Raw genomic sequence first — 14,370 nt, 5'->3', positions numbered from 1 at the left:
TTTGGAAAGAAGGATGTTGTGTCAGAGGCCTTGCTGAAGTCCAGGTGGATGATATCAGTGGTTCTTCACTTGGCTATTGATGCAGTGACACCATCACAGACGGCCGCTAGATCGGTCAGGCAGGATTTACCCTTGGTCCTCTGGGTGCTCCAACAGGTCCCTGTCTTTTCTGCACTAAGGACTCTACACCTGGGCGCGATCCCTAGATATGGGATCACGTAGAATATCGTCTCAGATAAGGGAAACCACTTTACTTCACAGGTCCTACAGGAGCTAATGAGAACTCTAGAAATCAAGCGGGAGTTCCGTACTCACCGGCACCCTCCTTCTTCAGAGAAAGTAGGATGGATCGGTCAGATGCTGACAAAGCGCTTGTCAAAATGGATTTTAGAGACCAAATGACCATGGCCAAAGCGTTTACCTGTAGCCCTTCTCTGAATACGAACCGCTCCCAGAAAAGACTTGGGAGTATCAACGTATGAAGTGTTGTTTGGGTTGATGTACTTGGGAGGGAGAGGTGAGATGCCCTCTCTTGAAGCCAAGGATAAGTTTCCTAAGAACTACATACTCGGGTTGTCTGCTTCTCTGTTATCCCTCAAGGGACATGGACTGCTGTCTCGAGCTCCACCTCTGGAATTTCTAGTGCCCTCATTCCGTGCTGGAGGCTGGGTCCTAACACGCACGTGTAAGGAATCAAAGCTTCAGCCCGAGTGGGATGGACCATTTCAGGTGCTGCTGCAGTGGATGTCGTCTGCCTTCACTTCAGCAATGCTTTCGATACAGTCTCCCACGACATCCTGCAAATGAAGCTGAGGAAGCGTGGGTTAGATGAGTGGACAACGAGGTGGGCTGAGAACTGGCTTACTGGCTGAGCTCAGGGGGCGGTGATCGGCGGTGCAGAGTGCGGGTGGAGAGCTGTGAGTGGCGGCGCTCCTTGGGGGTTGGTTCTGGGTCTGGTTGTGAAAGGTAGGTTGTGTTTTTGCAGTAGAAGCTTTTAGTGTTTTCGGTACGTAGTATTGACCTTCACTGAACTTATAACCCTCTTGTGAAATAGCTGTTTTCCTTCCACTAAGAAAGCTGTTGAACAGAGTAGAAAGTTAAAGATTGGGGGCGTTCTGACTGGGGTAGAAGTGAGCCAGGTGCAAAACAAGGCAAAGATGCGGGCTGGAGAAAGAGAGCCCAGCACAGGACAGAACGCATGTGCTCACTCTTGGAAATATGGCCCTCGTATCTCCATGGAGAAGTACAAAACATATGAAAGAACAACGGGTTGGTAATGGACCTTATATGGAAATGTATCATAGCAACAGCATCGGGGAGAGTGTAAGCCTGAGACGCTCAACCAGTGAATGCCAGGAGAGCGTTACCTGCGTTGGGTTTGGAGTATAGAACGGAATGAATTTCGCTGACTGTTGCACAGTCCCTCCCTCGCTAATAGGGGACATGAGCCTGTTATTGCAATGACGAATAAACTTTGCTGCTATCACTGAGATCCTGGCCTAACCTGAATTTTTTGGCTTTGAGTGTTTCTCACAAACGTGGTGTCAAAACCAAATGTGGTTAATCGTTTCAAGCCATGGCTTGGCTGCACGCATCTGCCTGCTTCGTACGAGGTTTTTCATTACCTCGGACGCTGGCTGCAAAAAATAGAGTAATAAAAATCTTGACAACATCAATTTGCTGGTTATTTGTTTATTGACAAGTACCCCTACGCGCTGAGCGCAGGTTTGGTGGGTTTGTCGAAGATTTCCTTCGTTGTCTTTGTCGTCTTCCCTTCCCCCCTCTCCCTTCTGTGTTTTTCCTCTGCCATCAAAAGAGAGAACGGGCTGGCGATGGCTTGGTGCAGACCCACAGCAGTCCTAGCGGCGAAGTGATTTCCGCGGTCTCTGGTGCCACCGCGTGGCCGATCGGCAAAAGTGCGTCGCGGTTGTTTCCGCGATCTCTCGCGCCCCCTCGTGGCCAATCGGGGGAACTGCATCGAGGTTGTTTCAGCTGTCTCTGGTGCCCCCACGCGGTCAATCGGCAGAATTGCGGCAGCGTCGCTACGTCGCCGCAGGCAGCAGGGCGCGTGCGCGCAGGCACGCGGAAGTGGTGCTCGGTCCCCCGGGAAGTAGTGCGCATGCGCCACAAGCTTTCCAATCGCACGCATTTCTTCGAAGCCCTGAGATGCAGGTGAGCAGTCAATACTTGGACCGCCGGCTCCGCGACACTTTTCTCTCTTCCGATCCAGAATGCTCCTCGTCTGTTTCCTCGGGCGGTTTTATGCCCCGGTCTGCTTCGAGAACGTACTGGAGGCGCTGCAAACGACGGCGCGTGCGTTTTGCGGCCGTGAGGAAAGCGTGCGTATTGCGGCGTCGAGGCTGGCGCGCGCGCAGAGCACGTGGCACACGCGCATTGCGGGGCACAGCCACGCGCATGCGCCGTCGCGGGCAGAGTGCGGCGCATGCCCCGTTCGGAACAGAATCCAGTGCGCGCGTAGCGCTTTTTTTTTTCTTCTTCTTCTTTTTTTTTTTTAAACCACTGGCGCATGCGTCGTGCTTTCTCATGAATCGCGCGTCCGTACTCCGTGCTGTTGTCTCGAGAACCGCGCCTGCGTAGTGCGGTGCGGAGACTGCCGCGTGCGCGGTGCCTAGCTTGGCCCGTGTGCGTTGCTCTCGCGAGACTTGCTTTTCCAGGAACGCTGCGGTGCAGGGCTGGGGCTGGAGCCCCAAACGTCTGCTCCTCCACCGCGGCGGCAAGCACGTTGGGTGCCACGAGGCGCTGAGGGGCAGCCGTGAGCCGACCCGGTCCGTTCCCGGGTGGGCTCGGGCATAAATCGGCGGAAATAGACGAGGGGCATCCTGGATTAGAAGGGGAAATTATCGCTGAGCCGGCGGTGCAAGAATCGGCTGCTTGCCCGTCCCCGCAGTGGTCTGTCGAAACAATTGCTATCTTTCAGTTGACGCGCGCGTGTTCGCTATTACCTGGAGGACTGATCACCATAGAGAGCGGCGGATTAGCGGCGCAGAGCGGTTTAAACGCCACTTCCGCGTTTGTACGCGCATGCGTTGTACCGCTTGCCGGCCTGAGCAGCAGGCAGCGGCAGTTCCGCGCATTGGCCACGAGGTGGCAGCAGAGACCGCGGGAAGAACTCCGGCGGCATTGCCGGCGACCCGCGGCGCAGGCCGTGGCGATCCGTTCCGCGTTGTGATGACGGGGGAAGAGCGCGAAGTTACAAGCGGGGGGAAAAGACGAAGAAAACAAAGGGAAACTACTCCAGACCCCGGAAAGCTGTGCTAAGTGCTTATGAATATCTGTTAAAAAAGAAAACAGACTCGTTTTTGCCAGCATCCATGGCACTGTTTCTAAATATTCACATACCGAAATGTAACTGCCCGGCAAATTTAACGATAACGAAATAAAGCACTTTGGCAGAAAGCACTGGGCTATATTAACGTTTGCTCAGCCTCTGTCTTGTTCACATTTTAATGTGTTTTTTTCCAAGGTCTTTCTTCAACTCCAGGTTTCATTTTTGGCTTTTTATTCTTTTTAATGCCATAAAACGGGTAGTTTTAGGCCCTAGCAGGTCTACGCAGGCAGAGACAAAGTTGCAGTTCTGAGATTCTTGGGGACCGTTACATCATTTCCACAAAGATTAACAAAACCTGCAGTTCTCCACTTAAGTTTACAGATGGAAAACATGAATTCAGCTGCATGGAAAGAATCGATGTGTCACAGCTGCCATCGGGAGGATGGCCAGAGAGTTGTGCAGGTCCACTGCTTGCTCAGCTGCACCTTTTTATCTGCCCTTCTCTGGTCCTCCTGCAGCTGGACAGATAGCCCACAAGGGCACGGGGGACGCAGACCCCCCCGGCCAGCTGCAGCAGTCGCTCCTGCCAGTGCTCCCTTTCCTCCCGACCATTCCCATTTTGCAGGCTGGTGCCCTGTGTGGCAGAGGAGGAGAGAGCTGCGGGCAGAAGGAAAACAGGGTGCTGGGATTCCTCCAGCCCGCTGCCAGATGTCTTCTCTGGCGTGTTGGGGGTGGGCAGAGGACTGTGGGAGCAGCTTCGAGGCTCTGGGCAGGAGGGAAGGCAGCAAAGATGCAGCTTCAGGCAGCGGACTCTGAGCTGGAGCAGTGCAGCCAGGCACGGCTGCACAGCTCACAGTCTGGACACACGGAAGAAGTTCGTCCAGCTGAGGGCTGCAGGGCTGTCCTTACCAAGCGCTCCCCCGTGCTGCAGTTCTGCATGGGCACCGATTGCTCAAGCTCTTCCCTCTGCAGGAGCTCAGAAGCAACAACAGCCCCGACCCCAAACCAGGCAGGTAATGACAACATACACACACAGATACACACCCGCTACAGAATCTGGCACTCTGCAGTCCTCCCAGAGCTTGTTGCTGCTTTTTAGGCTGCTCCACCGCTATTCTGTCCTTTTCCCTTCATTCCCCTATGTCTCGCCCCCTTCCTTCGCCCCGTGCCATCCTCATTCCTTTTTCAGGCTTCCTCCTTTCTTTCCTCACTTCCTTCCCCGTCCCTTCCCCCACAGGCAACGGCCTGTGTTCTGCTGCTGTTTCAGCTGACAATCCTGAAACCACACTTTTCAAAGACATTGGATCAGATCGCATACTGTCACTGATTTAAAAAAGAAAACAACAAGTGCAGTATTATGTATGGATAACAAACTCCTACCTGCTTGAAAAACAGTAGCAGCTCCTCATCCTGGAGTGTCACCATCACCCCCACGTTGGGCTGGCACTGCTCATCTGCCCCGCAGTGCTGCTCAAACTCCTGGCACAGCCTGCCACCTCCTTGTGTCACCTCCACGTGCCACCTCCTCTTGCCTCTCTAGTTCTGACCCCACGCGTCAACCCCATGTCCCTCCGTGTCCCCCCATGTCCCTGTGTCCCCATGTGCCCTCTCATGTCCCCTCAAGTCCTCCCACGCCCCCTGCCCCGCTTTGCTCCATGCCGATGTTGTCGGCTTGAGGACAAGGACGGGGATGCCTGTGGGAGTGGAGTCCGGGGAGACGTTGCTGGCCATGCGCAGTGGGGTGATGGTGTCCTCGGGGCATGGCTGTGACAGTGGGGTGAGGGTAGCACCCCACAAGTGGGGATCATTGCCCCCAAAATGGGGCTTGTGCCCCCTGCATGTGGGCAAGTTGTATGGGGAGTGCGTTCTGGAGATGCTTTGTCTGTTCTCCAGATCTGCAGTGACTTCAGCAATCCCACGTCGTGCCGCAGCAGAAATGGGTCCTGCGGTACGTCAGTGATCTCTGACTTGAGGTGCGCAGGGGCTGCACGAAGTACGCACGCTGCAGCCTCCCTACTTCTTTGGGGTTTGGGATTGATGTTGGAGCCCAATGGCTACACGGTGCCTTACAGGCAGGTGCCAGCTTCACCCACTGAGGACACCAAATCGTAAAATATTTTCACGATGGTCTTTAATCGCTGCGTGAGTAGGTAATGCACATTTCTCACTGGGGAGCCATAAGCTGACCCTGGCAGTTTGGCAAACAGCACTCGCTCCACTCACACCGTAATCGCAGCCTTTTCGCTGCACATGCAGCTTCTCAGCATCTTGCTGCATCAGTATTAAAATCTGTGCTCTCCTATCTATTAGAAATTTTATCAGTTGCCTTTGAGGACATCTGACTGGAATCAAAATATGTGGGCCATCCTTGCTCATTCAGTGATAAACTTCCCCTTGCCAGACAGGCAGACCCAATTCACTTTTTTTTTTTTTTTTATTCATGACGTTATGGGAACTTTGAGATCACAGCCTGAAGCAGTGATGGAGCATCTGGTGAGGGGTGGTGCAGCCCTGCAAGCACAGGTGGAAGCAATGCAGCTGTGGGACCAGGTGGGGCTGAGCCTGGCTCCACCCCTCCCTCACCTCATTTAAGGGCTGGCAGCCCCCAAGGCAGCATCTTTTGCTGGAGACTGCCTGCTGTGGACTGTTGGGTGAGTGCTCTTTCCTGGAAAGAGGCAACTGATTTTTGTTCCCTGCTGTAGGGCTTTGATCTTCCCCTTTCTGAGGGGATCTGAAGCTGGACTTGTGGGAATGGAGTGTTGTTTCTGCATTTGATATTAAAAAGAAGCAATTGGTTTGAAGAAGTAGAACATAATGCATTTGTATTCTGTAACTTATCCTTAGAAATAGTTGATCTAAGAAGTAAAATACTGTATATGTTAGTGGCATGTTTTAGAAACATTATTACTGAAATATGTGATTAATTCCTTATTGCAAAACTGTAATAGTTGTTAAGTGTTCCAAACAATGCGAGTATAGCGTGCTAAGAATTAGAAAACATTGTAGAGCTGTTCTCTTAGGATAAGAAACTCTTAGCAAAAGAAAGATCTAGCAAACATCAAAGAAGTTAGGGCCTCTACACAAGGCTGGACTGTCTCACTCCATGAGAAGGTTGGGGTGTGAAGGCAGGCACCAGGATACTCCCCTGCCTCTCTCCCAAGCTTATCTTTGTAGAAAGGAGGACAAGCAGGTATCCACAAAATAACGATCAGATGTGGAATAAGTTAATTAACTACAGATTGATGCTTATGCAGCAAAAATTTGTTTGTCCAGTGTTTCCATGTTTAGAGAAGTGTCGAGAAGATTGTGAACCTGAAGTACTCAGCCGATGAGGAGCCAGGGGGTAAGAGAGAAGCGTCGGGGAATAGGGAATAAAAGAGGTAACTCTGTTTTCTGTGTGCTCTCCTGCTTGCAGGAGGCCCGCCATTGCAATTGCAAATAAAATCTGCTTTATCAGAGATACCGTCCTAGAAAAGTATTTGGATATTTCCTACAGACTGGAGCAGCAATGTCTGCTATGCTTGTTCTTATTTTTCTTTTCAATTCTTTTCTTAAGGGAGTGAAGGGGTTATCTCCCTTTCTCCGAACTGGTAACGGAGGGGCTGACATACATTCCTTTCTTTTGCTCTTGTCTCATTTCTGGAATGCTTCAGTCAGTCCCAAGGTAATGCTGGTTGGCTGACTGAGCATTGCAACTCTGGAAATGCCTGGAGCTAATGCGCTTTTCCGTAAAGGGATCCTGTGTTCTCCAGGTTTCCTCTGTAACTCTTCTTAAGTTCAGTACCTTCTTGTGAAGTCTCTGTTCCCTCTTTCATGATTCTCATTGCCTAATCTCCAACCTGAGACTCCAAACTTGGTTTGTCTGCTATCACGTTGTCCCAATCCATTTCATGATGCGTTCCCTCTGTGTCCTCGTGTCCCGCCTGTGTCTTTGTGTCCTCCCTGTGTCCTCTGCCCATGTCCCCTCTGTGTCTCCTGTGCCACGTATTAATTCCGCCCATGCTGAGTATTTAAATCATGTTCCTTGTGTCTTTGGATCCATTCCGTTTTGCAGCTCGATGGGGTTTAAGGGTTCCTGGGGCTCCTCTAGTTAGTGGTTTAAGCACTGTGAAATCTGTGGAGCGGATAATGGAACGCCACAAATCCCTTGTTCATGCATCGCTTGTATGCAGGTGGGTTTTGTGATGGCTGTGGGATGCTCACTAAAAGATGGAATGGGTGTCACAAGGGGCTCGCCTTGCTCCCTGGGGTTTATTGTTCTGGCCCAATAAGCTATGTGGCTAGTAATAGGGTGAGGTGCATGTATCGGGCTGGGACCTGAGCTTAAGAAAACCCCCAGCCCCAGTGGCCATTTTCTTCATCCTAGCTTAGTGTAATACAGTCTCCACTACTTGAGCATACTGAACACGAGTATTCTGTTCCTGTCTTGTCTGGTTCTCTCCTAGACCTCCCTTACAAATTTGTCAGTAGTAACAGATGTCAGGGCATAGTTCTCAGAGCATGTTACTTTCCTAGTCTGTACGATAGCCAATCTCCCCACCCCTCTTCCTTCCATCTCCTGACCACCATTAAATAGCTAGTTCTGCAGCTGTGGGACCCACCAGTGTGATGAAGCAGTACCTCTGGTGTGCTGAATACTGGCACTGGCACAGAGAGGCTCTATGGCTGATGTGAATCTTCCTGACTGGACTACTTGGTGAGCTTCCCCAGAGCTGTTGAGCACACAGGCTTCCCCACCTACCCTGATTGCTCACCAGGCCATCGATGTCTTTTGTGGACATGGCTTCAGGTATCATACCAGAGACTCCTTAGATTCGGAAGTGACCATTTATGATGGTCTAGTCCAACTCGCCCACAATGAACAGGGATATTCACAGCTAGATCAGGTTGCCCTGTGTGTCACCTTGGAAGGGACAGGGCATCCACCGCATCTCTGGGCAACCTGGTCCACTGCACAGAATCACAGAATGTCTTGGGTTGGAAGGGACCTCAAGGATCGTGAATCTCCAACCCCCCTGCTACATGCAGGACCATCAACCTCCCCATTTCATACTAGACCAGGCTGCCCAGGGCCCCATCCAACCTGGATTGAACACCTCCAGGGATGGACGGGGCATCCACAGCCTCTCTGGGCAGCTGTTCCAGCACCTCACCGCTCTCTCTGTAAAGAACTTCCCCCTGACGTCCAACCTAAATCTTCCCTCCCTCAACTTAAAACGTTTCCCCTTGTCCCTTGCTGTGAAAGATATTTTCCTTATATCTAACCTAAATTTTCCCTTCTTCTTTCCTTTAGGCTCCCCTTTGGGTATCGAAAGGCTGTTACCAGGTCACCTCGGAGCCTTCACTTCTCCGGGCTGAACAGCCCCAGCTCTCTCAGCCTGTCCTCACAGGTGAGGTGTTTGATCCTTTGGTTCTTTTTTTTTTTTTTTTTGTGGCCGTCCTCTGTATGTGCTCCAACGGGTCCATGTCTCTTCTGCACTGAGGACTCTTCATATGGACACAGTACTCCAGGTGAGGCCTCTTCAGCACAGAGCAGAGGGGCAGGATCGCCCCTTTTCACCTGCTGACCGCACATCTTTTGGTGCAGCCCAGGATGTGGCTGGTTTTCTGGGCTGGGAGGGCACTTTGCTGGCTCACATACAGCTTGCCATCCACCAGGTCTTTTGGGACAGGCCTATGCTCAGCTCTTTCATCCCCCAGCATGTATTGGTAGTGGGAGGTTCTCTTGTCCCAGGTGCAAGACACTGCACCTGGATTTGTTGAAGCTGATGAGGTTTGTCTGTGCCCGCTGCTTGAGCCTGTCTAGATCCCTGTGGTTGGCGTCCTGCCCCTCTGGTGTGTCACTGGTCCTCACAGCTTGGTGTTGTCAGCAAATTTTCTGAGGGTGCACTTGATCCCGCTGGTGATGCCACTGATGAAGATATTGAAGAGTCTCAGCCCCAGCGTGGACCCCTTTGAGATGCCATTCATCACCGATCGCCATCCAGACACGGAGCCGTTGGCTCCTGGACTCGATGCTGCAGCCGGTTCTTTGTCCATTGAACGGTCCGCTCACCGAATCCGTATCCTTCCAATTTGGAAAGAAGGATGTTGTGTCAGAGGCCTTGCTGAAGTCCAGGTGGATGATATCAGTGGTTCTTCACTTGGCTATTGATGCAGTGACACCATCACAGACGGCCGCTAGATCGGTCAGGCAGGATTTACCCTTGGTCCTCTGGGTGCTCCAACAGGTCCCTGTCTTTTCTGCACTAAGGACTCTACACCTGGGCGCGATCCCTAGATATGGGATCACGTAGAATATCGTCTCAGATAAGGGAAACCACTTTACTTCACAGGTCCTACAGGAGCTAATGAGAACTCTAGAAATCAAGCGGGAGTTCCGTACTCACCGGCACCCTCCTTCTTCAGAGAAAGTAGGATGGATCGGTCAGATGCTGACAAAGCGCTTGTCAAAATGGATTTTAGAGACCAAATGACCATGGCCAAAGCGTTTACCTGTAGCCCTTCTCTGAATACGAACCGCTCCCAGAAAAGACTTGGGAGTATCAACGTATGAAGTGTTGTTTGGGTTGATGTACTTGGGAGGGAGAGGTGAGATGCCCTCTCTTGAAGCCAAGGATAAGTTTCCTAAGAACTACATACTCGGGTTGTCTGCTTCTCTGTTATCCCTCAAGGGACATGGACTGCTGTCTCGAGCTCCACCTCTGGAATTTCTAGTGCCCTCATTCCGTGCTGGAGGCTGGGTCCTAACACGCACGTGTAAGGAATCAAAGCTTCAGCCCGAGTGGGATGGACCATTTCAGGTGCTGCTGCAGTGGATGTCGTCTGCCTTCACTTCAGCAATGCTTTCGATACAGTCTCCCACGACATCCTGCAAATGAAGCTGAGGAAGCGTGGGTTAGATGAGTGGACAACGAGGTGGGCTGAGAACTGGCTTACTGGCTGAGCTCAGGGGGCGGTGATCGGCGGTGCAGAGTGCGGGTGGAGAGCTGTGAGTGGCGGCGCTCCTTGGGGGTTGGTTCTGGGTCTGGTTGTGAAAGGTAGGTTGTGTTTTTGCAGTAGAAGCTTTTAGTGTTTTCGGTACGTAGTATTGACCTTCACTGAACTTATAACCCTCTTGTGAAATAGCTGTTTTCCTTCCACTAAGAAAGCTGTTGAACAGAGTAGAAAGTTAAAGATTGGGGGCGTTCTGACTGGGGTAGAAGTGAGCCAGGTGCAAAACAAGGCAAAGATGCGGGCTGGAGAAAGAGAGCCCAGCACAGGACAGAACGCATGTGCTCACTCTTGGAAATATGGCCCTCGTATCTCCATGGAGAAGTACAAAACATATGAAAGAACAACGGGTTGGTAATGGACCTTATATGGAAATGTATCATAGCAACAGCATCGGGGAGAGTGTAAGCCTGAGACGCTCAACCAGTGAATGCCAGGAGAGCGTTACCTGCGTTGGGTTTGGAGTATAGAACGGAATGAATTTCGCTGACTGTTGCACAGTCCCTCCCTCGCTAATAGGGGACATGAGCCTGTTATTGCAATGACGAATAAACTTTGCTGCTATCACTGAGATCCTGGCCTAACCTGAATTTTTTGGCTTTGAGTGTTTCTCACAAACGTGGTGTCAAAACCAAATGTGGTTAATCGTTTCAAGCCATGGCTTGGCTGCACGCATCTGCCTGCTTCGTACGAGGTTTTTCATTACCTCGGACGCTGGCTGCAAAAAATAGAGTAATAAAAATCTTGACAACATCAATTTGCTGGTTATTTGTTTATTGACAAGTACCCCTACGCGCTGAGCGCAGGTTTGGTGGGTTTGTCGAAGATTTCCTTCGTTGTCTTTGTCGTCTTCCCTTCCCCCCTCTCCCTTCTGTGTTTTTCCTCTGCCATCAAAAGAGAGAACGGGCTGGCGATGGCTTGGTGCAGACCCACAGCAGTCCTAGCGGCGAAGTGATTTCCGCGGTCTCTGGTGCCACCGCGTGGCCGATCGGCAAAAGTGCGTCGCGGTTGTTTCCGCGATCTCTCGCGCCCCCTCGTGGCCAATCGGGGGAACTGCATCGAGGTTGTTTCAGCTGTCTCTGGTGCCCCCACGCGGTCAATCGGCAGAATTGCGGCAGCGTCGCTACGTCGCCGCAGGCAGCAGGGCGCGTGCGCGCAGGCACGCGGAAGTGGTGCTCGGTCCCCCGGGAAGTAGTGCGCATGCGCCACAAGCTTTCCAATCGCACGCATTTCTTCGAAGCCCTGAGATGCAGGTGAGCAGTCAATACTTGGACCGCCGGCTCCGCGACACTTTTCTCTCTTCCGATCCAGAATGCTCCTCGTCTGTTTCCTCGGGCGGTTTTATGCCCCGGTCTGCTTCGAGAACGTACTGGAGGCGCTGCAAACGACGGCGCGTGCGTTTTGCGGCCGTGAGGAAAGCGTGCGTATTGCGGCGTCGAGGCTGGCGCGCGCGCAGAGCACGTGGCACACGCGCATTGCGGGGCACAGCCACGCGCATGCGCCGTCGCGGGCAGAGTGCGGCGCATGCCCCGTTCGGAACAGAATCCAGTGCGCGCGTAGCGCTTTTTTTTTTCTTCTTCTTCTTTTTTTTTTTTAAACCACTGGCGCATGCGTCGTGCTTTCTCATGAATCGCGCGTCCGTACTCCGTGCTGTTGTCTCGAGAACCGCGCCTGCGTAGTGCGGTGCGGAGACTGCCGCGTGCGCGGTGCCTAGCTTGGCCCGTGTGCGTTGCTCTCGCGAGACTTGCTTTTCCAGGAACGCTGCGGTGCAGGGCTGGGGCTGGAGCCCCAAACGTCTGCTCCTCCACCGCGGCGGCAAGCACGTTGGGTGCCACGAGGCGCTGAGGGGCAGCCGTGAGCCGACCCGGTCCGTTCCCGGGTGGGCTCGGGCATAAATCGGCGGAAATAGACGAGGGGCATCCTGGATTAGAAGGGGAAATTATCGCTGAGCCGGCGGTGCAAGAATCGGCTGCTTGCCCGTCCCCGCAGTGGTCTGTCGAAACAATTGCTATCTTTCAGTTGACGCGCGCGTGTTCGCTATTACCTGGAGGACTGATCACCATAGAGAGCGGCGGATTAGCGGCGCAGAGCGGTTTAAACGCCACTTCCGCGTTTGTACGCGCATGCGTTGTACCGCTTGCCGGCCTGAGCAGCAGGCAGCGGCAGTTCCGCGCATTGGCCACGAGGTGGCAGCAGAGACCGCGGGAAGAACTCCGGCGGCATTGCCGGCGACCCGCGGCGCAGGCCGTGGCGATCCGTTCCGCGTTGTGATGACGGGGGAAGAGCGCGAAGTTACAAGCGGGGGGAAAAGACGAAGAAAACAAAGGGAAACTACTCCAGACCCCGGAAAGCTGTGCTAAGTGCTTATGAATATCTGTTAAAAAAGAAAACAGACTCGTTTTTGCCAGCATCCATGGCACTGTTTCTAAATATTCACATACCGAAATGTAACTGCCCGGCAAATTTAACGATAACGAAATAAAGCACTTTGGCAGAAAGCACTGGGCTATATTAACGTTTGCTCAGCCTCTGTCTTGTTCACATTTTAATGTGTTTTTTTCCAAGGTCTTTCTTCAACTCCAGGTTTCATTTTTGGCTTTTTATTCTTTTTAATGCCATAAAACGGGTAGTTTTAGGCCCTAGCAGGTCTACGCAGGCAGAGACAAAGTTGCAGTTCTGAGATTCTTGGGGACCGTTACATCATTTCCACAAAGATTAACAAAACCTGCAGTTCTCCACTTAAGTTTACAGATGGAAAACATGAATTCAGCTGCATGGAAAGAATCGATGTGTCACAGCTGCCATCGGGAGGATGGCCAGAGAGTTGTGCAGGTCCACTGCTTGCTCAGCTGCACCTTTTTATCTGCCCTTCTCTGGTCCTCCTGCAGCTGGACAGATAGCCCACAAGGGCACGGGGGACGCAGACCCCCCCGGCCAGCTGCAGCAGTCGCTCCTGCCAGTGCTCCCTTTCCTCCCGACCATTCCCATTTTGCAGGCTGGTGCCCTGTGTGGCAGAGGAGGAGAGAGCTGCGGGCAGAAGGAAAACAGGGTGCTGGGATTCCTCCAGCCCGCTGCCAGATGTCTTCTCTGGCGTGTTGGGGGTGGGCAGAGGACTGTGGGAGCAGCTTCGAGGCTCTGGGCAGGAGGGAAGGCAGCAAAGATGCAGCTTCAGGCAGCGGACTCTGAGCTGGAGCAGTGCAGCCAGGCACGGCTGCACAGCTCACAGTCTGGACACACGGAAGAAGTTCGTCCAGCTGAGGGCTGCAGGGCTGTCCTTACCAAGCGCTCCCCCGTGCTGCAGTTCTGCATGGGCACCGATTGCTCAAGCTCTTCCCTCTGCAGGAGCTCAGAAGCAACAACAGCCCCGACCCCAAACCAGGCAGGTAATGACAACATACACACACAGATACACACCCGCTACAGAATCTGGCACTCTGCAGTCCTCCCAGAGCTTGTTGCTGCTTTTTAGGCTGCTCCACCGCTATTCTGTCCTTTTCCCTTCATTCCCCTATGTCTCGCCCCCTTCCTTCGCCCCGTGCCATCCTCATTCCTTTTTCAGGCTTCCTCCTTTCTTTCCTCACTTCCTTCCCCGTCCCTTCCCCCACAGGCAACGGCCTGTGTTCTGCTGCTGTTTCAGCTGACAATCCTGAAACCACACTTTTCAAAGACATTGGATCAGATCGCATACTGTCACTGATTTAAAAAAGAAAACAACAAGTGCAGTATTATGTATGGATAACAAACTCCTACCTGCTTGAAAAACAGTAGCAGCTCCTCATCCTGGAGTGTCACCATCACCCCCACGTTGGGCTGGCACTGCTCATCTGCCCCGCAGTGCTGCTCAAACTCCTGGCACAGCCTGCCACCTCCTTGTGTCACCTCCACGTGCCACCTCCTCTTGCCTCTCTAGTTCTGACCCCACGCGTCAACCCCATGTCCCTCCGTGTCCCCCCATGTCCCTGTGTCCCCATGTGCCCTCTCATGTCCCCTCAAGTCCTCCCACGCCCCCTGCCCCGCTTTGCTCCATGCCGATGTTGTCGGCTTGAGGACAAGGACGGGGATGCCTGTGGGAGTGGAGTCCGGGGAGA

General features: G+C 52.7%; 1 long non-coding RNA gene across 2 annotated transcripts; it reads left to right on the top strand.

Moving 5' to 3' along the window:
• The first annotated feature begins 6,286 nt into the window (after window positions 1-6,286).
• Window positions 6,287-9,225, top strand: LOC149911548 (uncharacterized). 2 transcript variants are annotated; one of them, XR_016463197.1, is made up of 3 exons: window positions 6,287-6,632; window positions 8,583-8,679; window positions 9,146-9,225. It is a non-coding gene; the product is annotated as an uncharacterized LOC149911548 (long non-coding RNA). The 2 variants fall into 2 exon arrangements; XR_016463198.1 differs by lacking the exon at window positions 6,287-6,632 and adding an exon at window positions 7,086-7,461.
• The last annotated feature ends 5,145 nt before the right edge of the window (window positions 9,226-14,370 follow it).

Source organism: Phasianus colchicus, unplaced genomic scaffold, assembly GCF_987193195.1.
Source record: "Phasianus colchicus unplaced genomic scaffold, bPhaCol1.hap1.1 HAP1_SCAFFOLD_90, whole genome shotgun sequence".
NCBI classification, from domain to species: domain Eukaryota; kingdom Metazoa; phylum Chordata; class Aves; order Galliformes; family Phasianidae; genus Phasianus; species Phasianus colchicus.
Note: the sequence above shows the minus strand (reverse complement) of the source record. Positions and strands in the feature narration are given on the sequence as shown.